The 16,148-nt window shown below is 42.9% G+C and overlaps 1 protein-coding gene across 5 annotated transcripts in view; it reads left to right on the forward strand.

Annotated features, from left to right (window-relative positions):
* Positions 1 to 16,148, forward strand: part of LOC106740954 (neural cell adhesion molecule 2-like) — a 136,361-nt gene that overhangs the window by 97,546 nt on the left and 22,667 nt on the right. Inside the window, exon 1 of one of the 5 annotated variants that reach the window (XM_014612461.1) lies at positions 10,119 to 10,169. The exons of the other annotated variants lie outside the window; for them this stretch is intronic. The gene's annotated coding sequence lies outside the window, so the exon portion shown is untranslated. Of the gene's footprint in view, positions 1 to 10,118; positions 10,170 to 16,148 lie in introns of those variants that run through there. 5 annotated transcript variants of the gene reach the window in all.

Below are 16,148 nucleotides of genomic sequence, written 5' to 3' on the forward strand. Positions count from 1 at the left end.
TTCGTTATACATAAATCTCACGGTGCAACCGATCCGCGCTGCGGAATGCCGTTTCGTATTCTGATATTGCGCCCGCTATCTTCCGATGAAAAACCACCGTCAAATCTTGCGCGGCGAAAGAGTTTGCGCTTTACAATAAAGTTACAGATTCATATCACGCGGAATACATTACATGCATTCGTGGCACGACGCGTTTTCATGCGCCGCGAAGAGAAAATATCAATACACTCGATGTATCGGGCTGCAGGCATCGCGCGCGTGTGCAATACCGACGTTTTAAACTGATTTACACGTGAATCGTGCGATAAAATGTCGGTTATAATTTCCCTTCATTTTTTTCGCTCCTATTGTAGCAAAAAGATTACAATGCACACAGAATACATTATATATAAAAACCGAGTCTCTGTTGTGTGCATCTGTTTGTTTATTTGAACCGATTAAAAACAGCTGTGTGTGTGTGTGTGTGTGTGAATGCATTTGCTTAAAATATTTAAACGTACGCAGGAAATCTACCTTTCAAATCAAATCGATCCTACGTCCCAATTATCAATATTAATAAAACCTCTAAATTCCGAAACAGTTAATAAATTAATTAAGATTGACTCCCTTAATTAGTCGGCCTATGTGTTTACACGTTCAAACAAATTTATGCTTCCATATAACTTGATTCGCACCAACAACCGCGCTCGGTTCTTATAAGTCTTTCTATGTTTCTAGCGATCGTGAAATGGTGATAGTGATTGTGATTTGAAGAGCCTAGCATATTGATTGATTATAATTTGCACATCTTCCTGGTAGAAATGTATGCAGTTTTCCTAGACACCCATCCAGCTGCCTATTAATCCAGAGTTCATTTCATGAGCAGCTGGTTGGCTTATTAATCAAATTAATATACAGTAAAGATGTTTGTGTTAATTTCACATAAAGTGAATATATTACGTAGTAAACTGAAATAACACAAATAATATATGAAAAATCAACGAATCAGCCTGATGTGTCGTAATATTTCCGCCTAGAAAGCATCGCATTAATAGAAACTAGAAGAGGAGGAAGTTCGTACATTCTTCTGCAAAACGTGCGCGTAACATCATTGACGCCTGTGGTGTCGGGAATAAATAAACGTGTCGCGATAGCCGCTCACAATCATCATCGTATCCATGGTGTTAATGTAATTAATTTGCTCAATGATCGCACAGAGAGCATGTTCCGATCGCGGCGCGTTGCTGCCGCCGGCGATTCGCGCGGCGCGTTCAGCCGTTCAGTGGCTAAAATCCGATCCCGAGGCGTTTCTCTGACCGTGCGCGATGAAAGTTCCTTGCGTACACTTTTATCAGGAGGACGTCGTAAAGTGCAAAGTGTTCCATAGTCACGAAGAGTTATTACAGCCGTGAAGGGGTTAAACGGGGACGCCCGGTGGTGCGATCTTAACGCGTGCGGCCTTACCCTCTAATATATGTCATTCGCATGCCGCAAGTGCAAGTCGCTTAATCCGCGCGCCGCGTGCGCTTGGTTATGCCGCGACAATTAAAGAGGATCTTTTAATCGCGACCCGCGCGCGGTTTCAGAACTGTTTAAAATGGAAATTCCGCCGGGCCAGGAACCGTGTGTAAAGCTGTCTCTGGTAATAGCGCTTTTACGAGCTCGTGAGGTAACGCCCGCGGCCACGATGAATTTCATCATAACGCCATACGTGCACGCCCCCCCTCCCCCCCCGTCCGTCCATTGACCATCTCGATTACACATCCTTTGTCATTCACTCGTTAAGTCTAATTTCGACAACGCGCCGTGATAGTTCTTCTCATCGTGCAGTATCCATTTCCGTTAGACGGATCGTTGTTTCTTGCTGCCTCGTGTATTTTAGTCATCGTCGACAATTCCATGAGAATCTGCGTTTATTACGGGAGACCGGGCTGTGGAAGTTACGGGTCGGAAGTCACAAAAGTTATATCTCACGTAATAAATAAAAGGGAAATATTCTTCTTTACAGTGCAGTTTATTTGCATCATGTTAGTAGGATGTACGAAACGGTTTATGGTCAAAGCATCGCATATGTTACTGACAAGCATTTTTTTTTTAATAGGATGTGTGAATTTTTTCTCATCTCTATGTTTGTTAATGTTTTATTGGTTTTAGGATTATCAGTTTCTCTGTATTCGTAAGAATATTTCTTCTTTTTTCTTGCGAGAAATTTCTCTTTATTTGTAGGAAATATTACACTTTTTGTTCGTTTTTCCAATATTTAATTCATCTTTTCTGCAGCAGCTAAAGATATCAATCTTGACATTTTTCCTCACTTTTTTCACAGTGATATTGAGCAATGTTTCAATTTGTTTTCACGCATACCTTTATTGTGTAACAGCATTTGTGATTCTGTGCAGCTGATGAAAATTTCGCAGAAAGAAGCCAGTATTTTGCTGGTCAAGTTTTCATATATAGCGTTTCCTTATGGGGAAAAATGTTTTCCCGTCGCGTGTGTAATCTGAAATCCAATACGTTTTCGTTACATAATTGTCGTTGCATTGTCGCGCATCGCTCGGCGCATTACGGCGAATGTCATCCAGCGCTGTGTGTAAAGTTCCGATTGCAGCTTTAACTCCTCCCTTTGCGGATATAGACTTACAAACACACCTGATTATGACGACGCATTATCCGGCAGAGCTGCTGTTGATTGTCACACGTCACGAGTAACACGTAGAGCTGGAAACGCGATATGAGCCCTGTAAACGTTTCACGCAGTCAACGGTGACTGCCTGACAGTCTCTCTTCCGGAAAACACCGGTAGACATTCTGCGCGGAACGCTTTGCGGCCTGGCTGTGCTTTTGCCGGCAACTCCGGGCTTGTAATTAGTCCGCGAAATATCTACGTCTAAGAGCGCGGAAGCGCGAGCTGCAACATTACGACAGACAGCGAGCGAGCGTGCGTGTGTTGGTGTGTGTTGTATGCAAACGTATGAACGCATGTATACGTGTGTGTGTGTGTGTGTGTGTGTACGTGTGCGTTACGTATCGGAGCGACGTATTCGCAACGAAGATTTTCTACTTCTGACAAGCGCATCCGGAAGAACGGGTGAGAAATCGCGCGGCAACCAAGGCAACTACTGCCGACACCTGCAATCATGCGTCAGCTGCCAATGCAGCCGGAGTTTTGATCTTGTCTCGAACGAGACGTTGGAGTAATTCTCACCTGTGGTATATTACGGCTGCTGCTGAAATTAAATCATATATACGTAGAATTTTAAACGCAATAACTGGGTTATAAGAGAATTAATAGCAAAATTTTAAACGGAATAAATTTAAATCAATTAACGAGGGATTTTTATTTATTTTGGGAGAAGAAAGGATGTTGTTGGTATTTTAAGATCCTTCACGCACACAGATCGGAGAATATCTCGGACGTACGACAACACACATCCAAATATTATATTCTTTCAGAATATATATCCGTATTAATATTAAGAACATTAATATTTAACAGCACTAAAAATGCGTGCTTTGCTCCTAAAGACCCGTGAAAATTCTTCGTTTGGATAGATCAAGTAAAAGGTGGCCTTTTTTTTATATTTAAATAAAATACGCAAAATTTTTCGAATAATCGCACTTTTCTTCGTAAGCTTAAGGTCGATTTTTCACCGAAGGTAAGAGAGCATCCTTTATTTCCAAATTCGTGCCGAATAAACGGAAAAATATTCGCAAAATATTTCGGGCGCGACTTTTAAGCGCGAAGAACTTCTTATTGCGAATCAAGTCTGAAAAACTTGATATCTCCCTCTACGCAGCCAGGGGATATCTCGACCTGGATACGACTCCAATTAATTTCCTAGCATCGTTCGCTCAAAAGAAACACGAAACAATGCGTTGTTCAGCGGCTTCCGAGAGTTTCGCTTAGTTTTCCTTTCTCTCTTCTTCCGTTTCCCACGATGAGTGTACCCGATCGGACACTGATGTCTCGGGTTCCGTTCCTGCAAGGACCCGAAAGAGAGCGGTCCCGCTGTCACGGTGACCTGGGGAATATTCGGAATCGATCAATCATTCTCATGTACGAATAATGCAATAATCGATCGATCATCCTCATACAAGAATATTGCTGGACAAATTCCCTCAAAGCTTGTACGAGTGGACAGGGAATCCAATAGACGTCGTTCGTACTACCCGATATCGACGCGCGTCACAAGGAGGAAAGAAGGTGTGAATGTATGAATACTACCTCGTACCCTGTTGAGTTACAAGCGATTCAGTTACGTTACTGCTTTCGATTATTTGATTTCTTGGCTCTTCTTGGATTTCCGGGTCGAATTTCACCGCTTCCGAGTTTTCAAGTTCTCCGTTCTTAAATTGACTAGTTAAGCGGCACGGAAATAATTTGATGATTTCGATTTAGCAAACAAAAGATATGGAGGGGAAGAATTTGAGAGAAGGAATTCTTCGGTTTGAAATAATCCTGTATAGACGTGAAGTTTCCTACGTGAATTTTCAATTATTCTAAATTTCGAGATATCAGGTTGAAAGAAGTGTGCGCTTTTAAAAACCTTTTTATCATCAAGTTATGTTTACTTTTCTTTCACGATGGGGAGAAAATAAAGACTAGAGCGATACTACTCTGCAAAGCAAACAATTTGCCGATAATACCGTTCTCTCTCTCTCTCTCTCTTTCTCTTTCTCTCTTTCTCTCTGAAATAATTCCGGAATTAATTAAATCCCACGTCCCGTCTTCCTTGGTCCGACCGACCGGCGGAAGGTTCGCCCCGAAGTTGGCGTCCGTACAGCGTCCGCAAACTCTTTGCTTTCAATTCGCCACATTTTGTTTCCGCCCAGAAACTTGTCCCTTTAATTACGAAAACGGGAGAGAAACCGAACGCAAAGTTCCCTGCAATTTCGAAGTCGCGGGAAGCGCGGGCAAAGGTTCATCAGCTTGAGATTAATAGCCCATCTGTTTGTTTTACTTCGCCAACTCGCTCAAGTACGATAAAGTTCTTCCGTGATTAATCGTGCCCGAGTCCGCGAATTTAAAACCCCCGAAGCGCCTCGTCGGCGACATTCCGGTTGTTTCAATGGTACTGAAGAGCGCGCGGTATTAACGTGGCCTTAACGAATTTTCCACGGGGAAGGATAACGAATTCAAGGCTTGTTCAGGGGGCCCACTCACCCTTAAGTCTCCGAAGGGCACTTTGGAGTTCCCAGCATACGACGAAGAGTTTATCCTATTTGCGAAGACATTTTGATTCTCGTGCAGGTTCATTTGCGAAGAACAAACTGTGACGATACACACGGTCTCGTAGATATCCGGATCGCACTTGTATCTAACTTGACGTTAAGTATATACATTCCACTCTTATCGTGTAATTCCAATTATATCGTACAAAATGAATAAAAGTAAAAAATTACACAAATAGAGAAACTCGAAATATCGTCTATATACTCCATATCACTTATAACACTGTGATGTCTCAAAAATTCTGTTCATAATATCCCATAACAAATGATAACGATGAGAACAAGTATTACATAACGAAAATGACGTCCTCGCTAAGTCATCCGCTTCATAAACGGCGTTTATATTAAAAAAAAAGTAATTCTTTTGTATTCACCGAAAAGTGAGACACTATTGTAGGTTTCCCTATTAGTGTAATTTTTTACTTAGTATAATTATCTAAGTAAATAATCACGAATAATATACATGATGTAAAACATAATTTAAGATTATTAATTTGGATTATTAATTTAAGATTGACATACACGTACGATTAATATTTAAACGTTACTATTAAGTGACTACATAATGTCATGTTCAAACATGCTAGAACTTTCCGCTGCAAATGTATAAGTAGCAAAGTTTATCGTTCAAACGGGAGGAGAAGGAAAAGAAGGAAGGTAAATAGATGAAGACGGAAATGTTATTTACTACTTAGACGGAACAATGAACATTTATCATAGCTCGGAAGCTAGCGATCTAAAAAAATGCTGCACCAACTGCGTCCTTTGCATCCACGGGCGGTTGGTCGCGGCTTTCTTGTTTGCTTGCGCTTTCCCGTAGTATATTAAGTCTCGACTCCGACTTACGTTACTTTCTACGCCATATTTACCACTTTGCTTTTAAAATAGCTCTCTCATATACGGTAAGATATTCCAAAAAAAAAAGAAAAGAAAGACAACGCTATTAACAAGATTTAATACCTCAATAATTTCACCTTAACAAAAATCGAATCTCAAGTTTAAATATGCGGCATATTTGCGAATTGCAACATCATGTGATTATTAATAGTGAATATTGAGTCATCATTTTATATCTCCATTAATTCCCTGCAAATATCCGATTTGATATTTCCCACACTGTGCTTCCGTACCGTACATGCATTGTATATGCATTCTGTATGTACATATGTGAAAATAATTTCTATTAACAGTAAACGTTTATTCAGCCGGATAAATGAAGCCATCCGTGTAACTCTTTTCACCTCCTTTCCATCACGTGATGGGACCAGCGTGATTCTCCTGCATTAGGAACTTCCTGAGGAAGCTCTCGGCCTTTTCGCTCCGATTTTCGTGCAACGCCGAGTGGGACCGAACCGGCACGCCATCGCGCCGCGCTGATACACGTGGCGAGATACGATAAACCTCGACAAAAATCGCATGCAGGGATCCATGCATGCAGGTGCGCGTCGTGTTCGAGCGTGGTAAATTTCCAGCGGGGGAGGCAGTCGTAAACAAAAGATTACCGTTATCTGAATCTCCCTACATCCTCCCCTCGCCCTTCTGATTGCTCCTTCTTCCCCTACGCTCCCGGTCTTCCCCGTCTTATCGAATCTAATCGCGGGATATAGGGAAACGCGCGTTCATCTGCTCTTTCTAATCTATTAAAGCGCGTCCCCCGCCTTTTGGCCCCGCCACTATCTTCCCCGCGTCTTGGCGCACGCGAGGTCATCCGACACAACTTCATCAAGCCGGTGCTCGCGCGCTGCAGTCGTATCTCGTTTACGGCATCTGCGAGTCCGTGAGTGCTCCGATGCGCGATCCAGTCTGTTTGCCCCGGCGGTGGAGCGTTGCCGATTTCATATCCGCCGTTCAACGAAGGCGTGCGCTCTCGGCGAAACGCACGGAGCATGATAATGACAGCGGAGCGAGTGCGCGCTTACAAGGAAACAACAATTCGCGAGTTTTACTGGTTTCCGCCTTTAAGCGGCCCGAACGGGAAATTGGCGTTCGGATGGGAAGAGTTTCGCAGTAGTGCCGCTCAATTATCGTTTAGCGTAGCTACTCAGCAAAAAAGCCCTCCGCGTGTACGATGCTTGTGTAACGAGCGACGCCGGGCTCGTCATAGGCCGGTAATATCCGGTTGCGAAATTGTGTTTTACGTGACTGGCTGGCGTGAACAGCGCGCTCTTTACAAGCGGCGCGAAAGCAACATCCATCCGTTACAATCGTTGTCTATTAACACGAAGGTGTACTCAGTGCCTCACTCGCGCGCCTGATACTGTGGGAGGGTTGAACGGGCAAAACGTTCGCTCCGCTAGTTCCCATTACGCCGACCTTTTCTTTCCAGGCTCATTGATGATCGAGAATGTCCCGGTGATAATCAAACGTCGTTTTACCCGGCGGTCCACTTAATTTCCACCTGTTTTGTCGCCTCGCGACAGTTAACGATCGCCTCTCCTTGCCTACTTAATTAGTCTAATACGTACAACGTGCTGCAAACAAATTTGAGATGAGCAATTACGGGTGGCTGGGTGTTACGTAATTAGCGAGAATAATTTTCGCACCCTCTGTATCCGATGAACTCGAGACATTCGGGATATCGTTCGCCGTGGGATAATTTCCGAGCATCTCGCGCAATTCGAGCATCGAGCGATCGCAATAAACGATAATCGTAAAGGAGCTGATAATTGCGTAGTTTAGACTACATTTGCCGGAGTGAATGTTGAAGCGGTCGTGTAATTTTCGGTAACACCTAGAGCGTGTCTGGATACATACACGTCACCCTGAATTTTGTACATCTAGGGCACGAAATGGCAGCTTACGTGAGCAAGTACAAATTTAATTAGCTCGCAAGAAGCGATGAAAGCGCGACCAGCGTATAAAGCTTAATTATATCAAAGCCATCTTCCCTGTGCTTTGCTCCGTACGTGCTAGCATCTTGGTGAAAGATTCGCATGCTTTAAAATTGAGTTTCTCCGTGGAATCTCGCAAGACGCAATCGGGGCTGTTCCAAATCGTGAGAGAGAAGCGTGTCGTGCGATTTATCGTCGGGCATACGGAAGGTGGATGCGCAGGGCCCGTTCTCGTTTCGATCAATTTAGCCAAAACGTGCCCTTATTTTGGCCCATTAACTTATAAATTACGTCTTCTGGGAAATTCAGCCGAGTACATCTATCGACTTCTTGCAGTCAAGCGCCGAGAGAATTTATAGAGAGCGGTAATTTGTGTAAATTACTACGTCAGTTAGTGCAGGACGCAATTTCAATCAAAGTAATAGCAATCATAAACGAAGTGAAATTTATCACAGTATTACCGCATCGATATATTTCGTAATGTGAATAGAGAGGCGAGCAAATTTAAGACTCACTACATATTTACACAATTTTGCAAATATTAACGGTCCCTTGGTAAAAATTTCATACATTGGAAGATCGATCGACTCTCGTGCTTCTTGCCATAAAAAAACGCCAGCGTTGACGGGCGTGCGATATAACGTTACTTCTTAAAGAGCATTAGAGCATTTTCTGAGCATGTTTTTGAGAAGTTGCAAATCTTCTGCCTAATAACTGAGGAATGAAACTACTTTGGATCACAATCAAGATGTAACGCTTTTCCTGCGGTTACTGCGTACAAAAAATGCGCAAAATCCGAATCCATTTACTGAATGAAAACAACGCATCAAATAAGTGGACAGAAAAACTATTCAGTTGATTAACAAGCAAGCTTGCTGCTCATGAAATGGGCAGTTTTATTTTAGAAGTATCCCCGAATAAAACTCTATCAAGTTCTCGTTTATCTACTAAGCAATATTGTTACAACTAACGAGAATGCATTAATATTACACAATATTACAACTGAACGGGTGTCTAGGAAAACTACATACACTTCTACCAGGATTGTGGCACATTTTTATCCTAATAACGATTGAATTAATTCAAGATTACAGATCTGTACTATACTACGTTACAGATTAAAAGACCACATTGGTTTTTAATGAAAAAAATGCCCGATAATAAATCGCGTGCCACGTGATGTATCATCTGAATAGCATTAGCCGTCCGATTTTATGTGCGAGAGCTTGAGAGATTAATGAAACTCGTAAAATCATTAACAGTAAGATTTATTATTCATGACGCGCATCTATATGTACGCGTGGATATAAATCATTCACACTCCATGGCGAAGCCGCGGGATATATTGCGGAAATGCTCGATTATGATGATAAAACTGCGCGACACGTAATATTATTTCGCGCGAACAGCTCGACATTACGCAACACCCCGTTACGTTTTCTCTGCCACTGATCGTCGGGACGATCTATCGGCCAAGATTATTCAAGAGCGTTCCTCCTCATCGAGAAATGTCTCTGCCACGGGCGGACGGTTCTGATAGAAGAGCGCGAACATGATGTCAATGCGCGGAAACCACACAAAACCATGTGGATCCCCGCGGTGGGGTCGGAGCCGAGAGATTAAGGTGATCCTACCTAACTGATGACGGTCGTTCCAAAGGTTTCAACAGATTAATTGGAAGATCGATCGACTCTCGTGCTTCTTGCCATAAAAAAACGCCAGCGTTGACGGGCGTGCGATATAACGTTACTTCTTAAAGAGCATTAGAGCATTTTNGTCGCCGCGGCCGCGGGCTCATATAATTTATTTTTTCTCTGGCTTCCCCCTCCTCCCGATACTTCGGCATTTTTGTTGTCACTCGTCTCATGTGTATGTTATGCGCGTGGCATACATCACAATCGAGAAAATATATTTCCGCGATAGCTCATACACTTATCACGTTTTCGCCATATCACTCCGGATGCGCGTAGGTGTCAGTTACATGATTATTGTCTGCAGCGGAATCGAAAAGGGGGCGAACAAAGCAGTTTAATAAAGAGTATAATAAAAGTTTAGTAGTTTAATAAAGAATACAGAGCGAGCACGTATTGTGAACTAATAACAGTGCTGCGTTATTGTGACAGTGGGGTAAGTGTCAGAACGTGATTTATGGATAATAATACCGCGTTACTTGGCAATTTTATCGAAAAAAGACAAGCGATAAAATGCACGAGCGCGAAGTCTGTTATAGTCCTTGTCGTCGGGCTTAGTCAATTTGTATATATTATATATTGTATATATTGTATATATTTTTCTTTTCTGCCACTTTCGTTGATGGAGCCGTTTAACAATTACGTCATGCTAAATTTCGATAAATTTTAACCCGCCCTTTCTCTGTTCTTCGTCACAAAGCATTCATCCTCTTCCAATATTACGTGACATGTGGAATTACTCCCACTCCTATCGGCAATGGAAAAGATAAATTCGCAGACAGGAATACATTGATTTTATTCTATTTATACCGATGAAATTTTTAACCGTTGTGCGTGATATTATATTTGCGCGGAAAAAAAAAAGAGAGAAACTTACAAATGAAGTTCATGTTATCTACGTCGAGTGATAAATCTACGTTGAGTGATAAATCTCATATATCTTTAATATGTCAACTTTAAATATATCACGAATTAATTATGTACAACTCCTCACTCGCGTGCTACAATAGAAACACGAGTATCTCGTCATGAATTGCTTCACGTCATGAACTGATTTCAAAAAGGATAAATGAAGCCACGATCGTATCAACAAGACCGCCGATACAAAGTGGAATGATAAAAGGGCGCAACGCGTATTTCCAGGTTTTTCGGAGATTCGATTTAAGCGTTAGTCATTAAATATTTATGGCATTTGTGTGTTCCATCCCCTCCCCTGCCGACGTGCAATTGTTTTTCCACGGCCTGGCGGTTCTTCAAGCACATCGCTTCAGCGGAACCTCGTTCTTCGTTTTATATACCTGAGCTTCGCTTAAATTATTCAGGAAGCAAAACGAGAGCTAATCCGAGAGCGGGAGGATCGCGGGGCGCGCCAGAATGCGTTTAAGGCGACAGAAAAAGGACGTAGTCGTTTAGCCTGGAATCAGCTTAGTGCTTTCGCGTCCCGGCACCTTCTCGCGCTTTCGTGCCCCGTCTTTCCGTATATTTTGCATGCACTCACCTTGAAGCCGACGTAACGCCGCATCGTCGTCCGACCTGGCATGACAAGATGGCGATTGTAGGAACTTCCGGTATAATGTTTCACATCAGCATGTGAACAAAGCGGTAACTATCGGAGGAAGCCGCACGACTGCCGTAATTAGCTTGTTCGGACTGCCCCCATCCGCGCGTACCCCACGTACATGCATTGTTCCCGATACGTTATTCAAAATTTCGACGCTGGAACGTGAGCGAAGATGAATCACGAAGCCCCCATTAATCCTCGCATCGATATCGCGCACACAACGAAAGTAATGGAAACACTTTGGCGTATAAATTTTCAAGCGATAGGTTTGTGCATTTTTTATCACCGTCCTTCGATTTAGAGTTTATGCGTCGTAATTTGATAGCGGCGTAATTTTGTCAGCGACACAAACAATGTCACCTTTAATCGCGGTATGCCGATTATAGCTCCGAATAAATTTCTGTCTATTACCGAGAGATCAAAAAATATTTTCAACGATCGTTCATGTTACGATAAACTGAAATGCAGTTACAGCGATAATAAGGATATTTGATTCTGCATTGTTACGACATAAATGTTAGATTGAAAGAAAATTATAATTAGGCGAAGTGAGCATGAAATACATCGTCCGCTGTGAAGGATAAGAAACGCAGAGAAAAGGCGAAATAACAAGTGTCAACTGTCGTAATCACGTGCCATTCTAATTTAGATCGCGCAAATTACCCATTGGTGTATCGCGTTGCGAAAAAAAAAACGCGGTCGCGAAGAAGCAATTTCGAGATTTGCTCGTTGATTCTCCGGCACGTCGAGATGAAGGTGTTGCAGGCGAAAACACGATAACACGATAGTTACAACAGCTACGAGCTGAAATCGTTGCCCCATCGTTAGATGTCGCGAAAAAAATAATAAGGCGGACACGCCGATCGGAGTGCAACGGAGAAAAACGCACGGACAGGTGAACACACGAGAAACGATAATGAAACCGGCTAATGGCGATATCCAGGTTGTTAGCCATTGATGAGAGAAGAGATCGCGAGGGATTTTCTAATTAAATCGCGCGAAGCCTGGAAATCAGCTTTATCTTTTTGCCGTGTGTGGGAATTGTAAAATTCGTTCGATAAAGTATGCATGCTAGCTCAACATTGTGACACGTGACGTGAATGGTGCTTTGTTGATTTATCACGTTGGCCATAGCGATAACGTATTAATTATCGTCATCCTCATTTTGAAACGTAGATGTATAATAATGGAATATTTGAAACGCGTCGCGGTTCAATAGCTTTTGAAAATGAGGACGGTTGAAGTTGATTATCCACAATCTGACACTCTTATGAGAATTGGAGCACGTATCAAATATAACGTGGATAATACACACGCACGCGTGCACGTGCACACACACTACTTTATTTGATTTATCTTTCTATCTTCGCAGCACTTACAATTTTCCAGACAAGCGCGGCGGACGTGTTGAAAGAGAGAATGTATGTCTCTGGTGTATCGATTTGAAGGGAGAAAACGTTCAAAGATGTTAAACGCGCTGTTGGAGACGTTAACACGACGACTGATACGAAATCTCCGTCGCATTGATTTGAAAAATAACGTGCGATTCAATCGGCACGATCAAATACGGGATGGTACAGAGTGTACCTCGTCGATAAGGCAAAACGTTCCCGTTCTTCCGGCGCGTCCCAAAGTATCAGTTCGCTTCTGCCGGCGAATTTCCATTTAAAAAAGCTCAATCAGCGATGTTGACGGATCCGGGCGTCTATTGAAATCCACCGGTGAAGCGCTACGCACGCCCCGCTCGTGCCGTATCGGGCCGTCGATTTGCATATGGCTTTCTCCTTCCCCGTTTCTGTATTCATTCCTTTGGCTTGCGCAATCTTACGTGCTTTCCTCGCTTTTCACCATCGACCATCTTGCATTGCTCCTCGGCAAGGCCGCCGCATCGACAATGCAGGAATAATATCCGGCGCTTCGTTCAGCGCGCGTACACACACACACACACACGGACTTACCCCCGTTGCGGATGAACACATAAAAACCTGCAGAAAGCTTTATTGTTCCGCGCACTTTCGCGCTCTTATAAATACACGCTTTTATCGGGCGATCTTTGTTATTTACCATAATGCGACATCGGCGCGCTGACGCTGCGTCATTTAGAGGCCCGATCGTCGCAGTTACCTGCTTTTTCATCTTCCTTCGCGGCTGCCGAAGGTACTACCTGTACCATAACGTCGCGAAAAATACCGACAACACTCAGTGCAACTTTTAACAATGCCGGATCTGTCTTCCTTTGAGCTTTTAATACTCATCCGGCAAATACCTCGCGGAACGTAATTTTCGCTTTTTCTTCTTCTTTCATCCTGGTAAATCTGGTTATTTATTTTTCACCTCTTCTCATTCCACGTCTAAAAAGTTGACGGCACAATCTATCTTTAAGAAAGAAAAACCATTGCGCTTCGATTGCTTCCATCGCGATCTCACGCTTCGCGTAGTTGATCGAACATCAATCTACCCAGTAATAAATTTTGTGTTAAATTTAACACGTTTCACATGTCTCAAACGGTCTACACAAAATTTTCTATTAATTTAATAAAAAGGTAATATGTTGAAATGTAACATAAATATTATATAAAAAATGAATAGAAAATTATAATATCCATAATCTGCTAGTCAATATTGAAGTATAAAATATGTTATTTTAACATTTACACATGTTGGATACTGACTCAACATAATATATATTTTTTGAGATAATGTAAACATAATATATTAAATTAATGCACGAGTGTGTTGAAAATTAAGCGCAGAAATTTTAACGGATATCGATTTTAATACAAGTACAAAATGTTTTTTTTACTGAGTAACGAAACACATTTGGTAGTCATTATATTCTATGCATATTTCGTTTGGAGATTACAGAGATATGAGATACGAAAGCCAACAGCTTCAATATGGGGAAGCCATCCAGATCCGTTATGCTTACGCTATTGTTAGCTGTGTTGACTTTTAATAGACTCGAGTACGTGGAGAGACGCTCAGCGGAATCTAAACCTTCCAATTAGTTTCAGCTATGGATATTATTCTCCTTTAAATGGAACCGGGCGCAAACCATGTTCGCTTAAAGTCGATATTCATTACTACGTTTGTTAACCAGCCGTCGCGAGGTCGATGTGCGTTGTTACACGTGAATAATAATATCGGACAACTCGGAGCGATCACGCATAGAACGTTGGTCATTCCGGCTCGTCCGAGACACGCGATTGCTTTTGGACGTCCTGTTAAATATTTAACTGGGCGCTGGGGCGGAAACAAGCCGCTTATTTCAGCCCGGAAGATTGTTTTACTCGGGAGAATTTATAAGATTTCCGATCTAGTTGCGAGCTCGCGTGACTGCTCCGCGCGCTCCTGTCCTGCGGAATGAGGAAGAAGAAGAAGAAGACGGAGGAGAGGATGTCGCGCGTTCCCAAAATACTTCATCGATTACGGCTTCAGGAATAAGTACAGGAATCGCGCTCGTTAAACCGTCTGAGTAATGAACTTCTTAGTCCGACGGGAAATAAACTGTGCGGTATTGTAACTGTATGGCAGCCATTTGTCTGAAAGCAGCGCGCCGTAATCGAAACACGCGTGTGACGGTAAAACGCGGTCGCGCGACATTGAAACTGCGCTAGTTTCATGAATGAGATGAGAGCTTCCCTGAAATTATTACGGACACCTCCCTTGCTTTCTGCGTCGTGCGCTGAATATTTCGGACAGATAAGTCGAGAAACTTTTATGTCAAAATTCAAATGAAAGATTACATCGTAACATTGTTCTCGAAAAATGGCTTCACCACACACACGCTTCACTAAAACCTCGAAATTATATAACGTATTTATATAATAATTCACGGTATTAGTACGTAAATTATTTCTTGATAAAATAAAGGAGCACCGCATCGCACACACGTGGGCTTCAGACCTGACATGTTACGGCCGTACCGGCATATGTCGGCGGAATAGAAAGCTTGAAAAATATTTTTGCTTTCCGCTGGAGAAATTGGAATACAGCATGCGCGGCGCTTGCTTTGAAAATTCTAACGTAAATGTCGGCTGGGAACATATGGCGTTCGTGGTTGGTTTACGAATGGCCGAATCACAACCCGCGAGAGAAGCGTAACGTATCGCGGCTTTGCCGCGGCGGAGGAAAAACGCGAATATCAAATACCTACCGCGTATTAGAGTATTTTCGAGTCTCGTTCTCGCTGAGAAAGAAGGTAGTGGAAGTATTCGTTACGTCGAGAATTCGTACTAATAGTATAGCATTCGGGAATGCGGATGGCGATCACCGTTCTCGGTTTGCCTTTCGGTATTCGGTATACGCAGCCAAACGTTGTATTCCCGTTTCCGACAAATAACCTTCCTGCCTTTCTTCTCACATACAACAACGATCCCTGGGTAGCAATTATGCGAGTATACGAAAGCCACTTCGAAACGCTCCTACTTCGGCGGTCCCAGGAGATCACGACGAATCGCGATACGAATAATACCACGGCCGAATATTTATTGGGCCGACAGGATTCCACGGTATCTCGGCGAAATATTATCACGTTCGTTCAACCATTGTCTTGTCTCGAGGAGCCATTACCTTCGATGTTTTCCCCGGCGAAGCTTATCAGCATACCTCCATCTCCGCGCGATCGCAAATCTCCATCTCGAGGAGCTCTCCCGTTTTCATATCTATTTTGTCATCGGTTCCCAACGGAAATCCACAACGTCCTCTCGATATTCTTACGTTCTCAACCGTTCTTTCTCCCCTCCCCCGTCAAGTATTCCTTCCGTCGCGCGACCCGCAGTCCCACTAACTTTTTCACTTTTATTCGGAACACCGAAATTTTCGAGCACTAACGGCGGTAATTTGTCGACGTTT

The sequence above is a fragment of the Dinoponera quadriceps genome, unplaced genomic scaffold (assembly GCF_001313825.1).
Source record: "Dinoponera quadriceps isolate SergipeBrazil2010 unplaced genomic scaffold, ASM131382v1 scaffold397, whole genome shotgun sequence".
Lineage (NCBI taxonomy): Eukaryota > Metazoa > Arthropoda > Insecta > Hymenoptera > Formicidae > Dinoponera > Dinoponera quadriceps.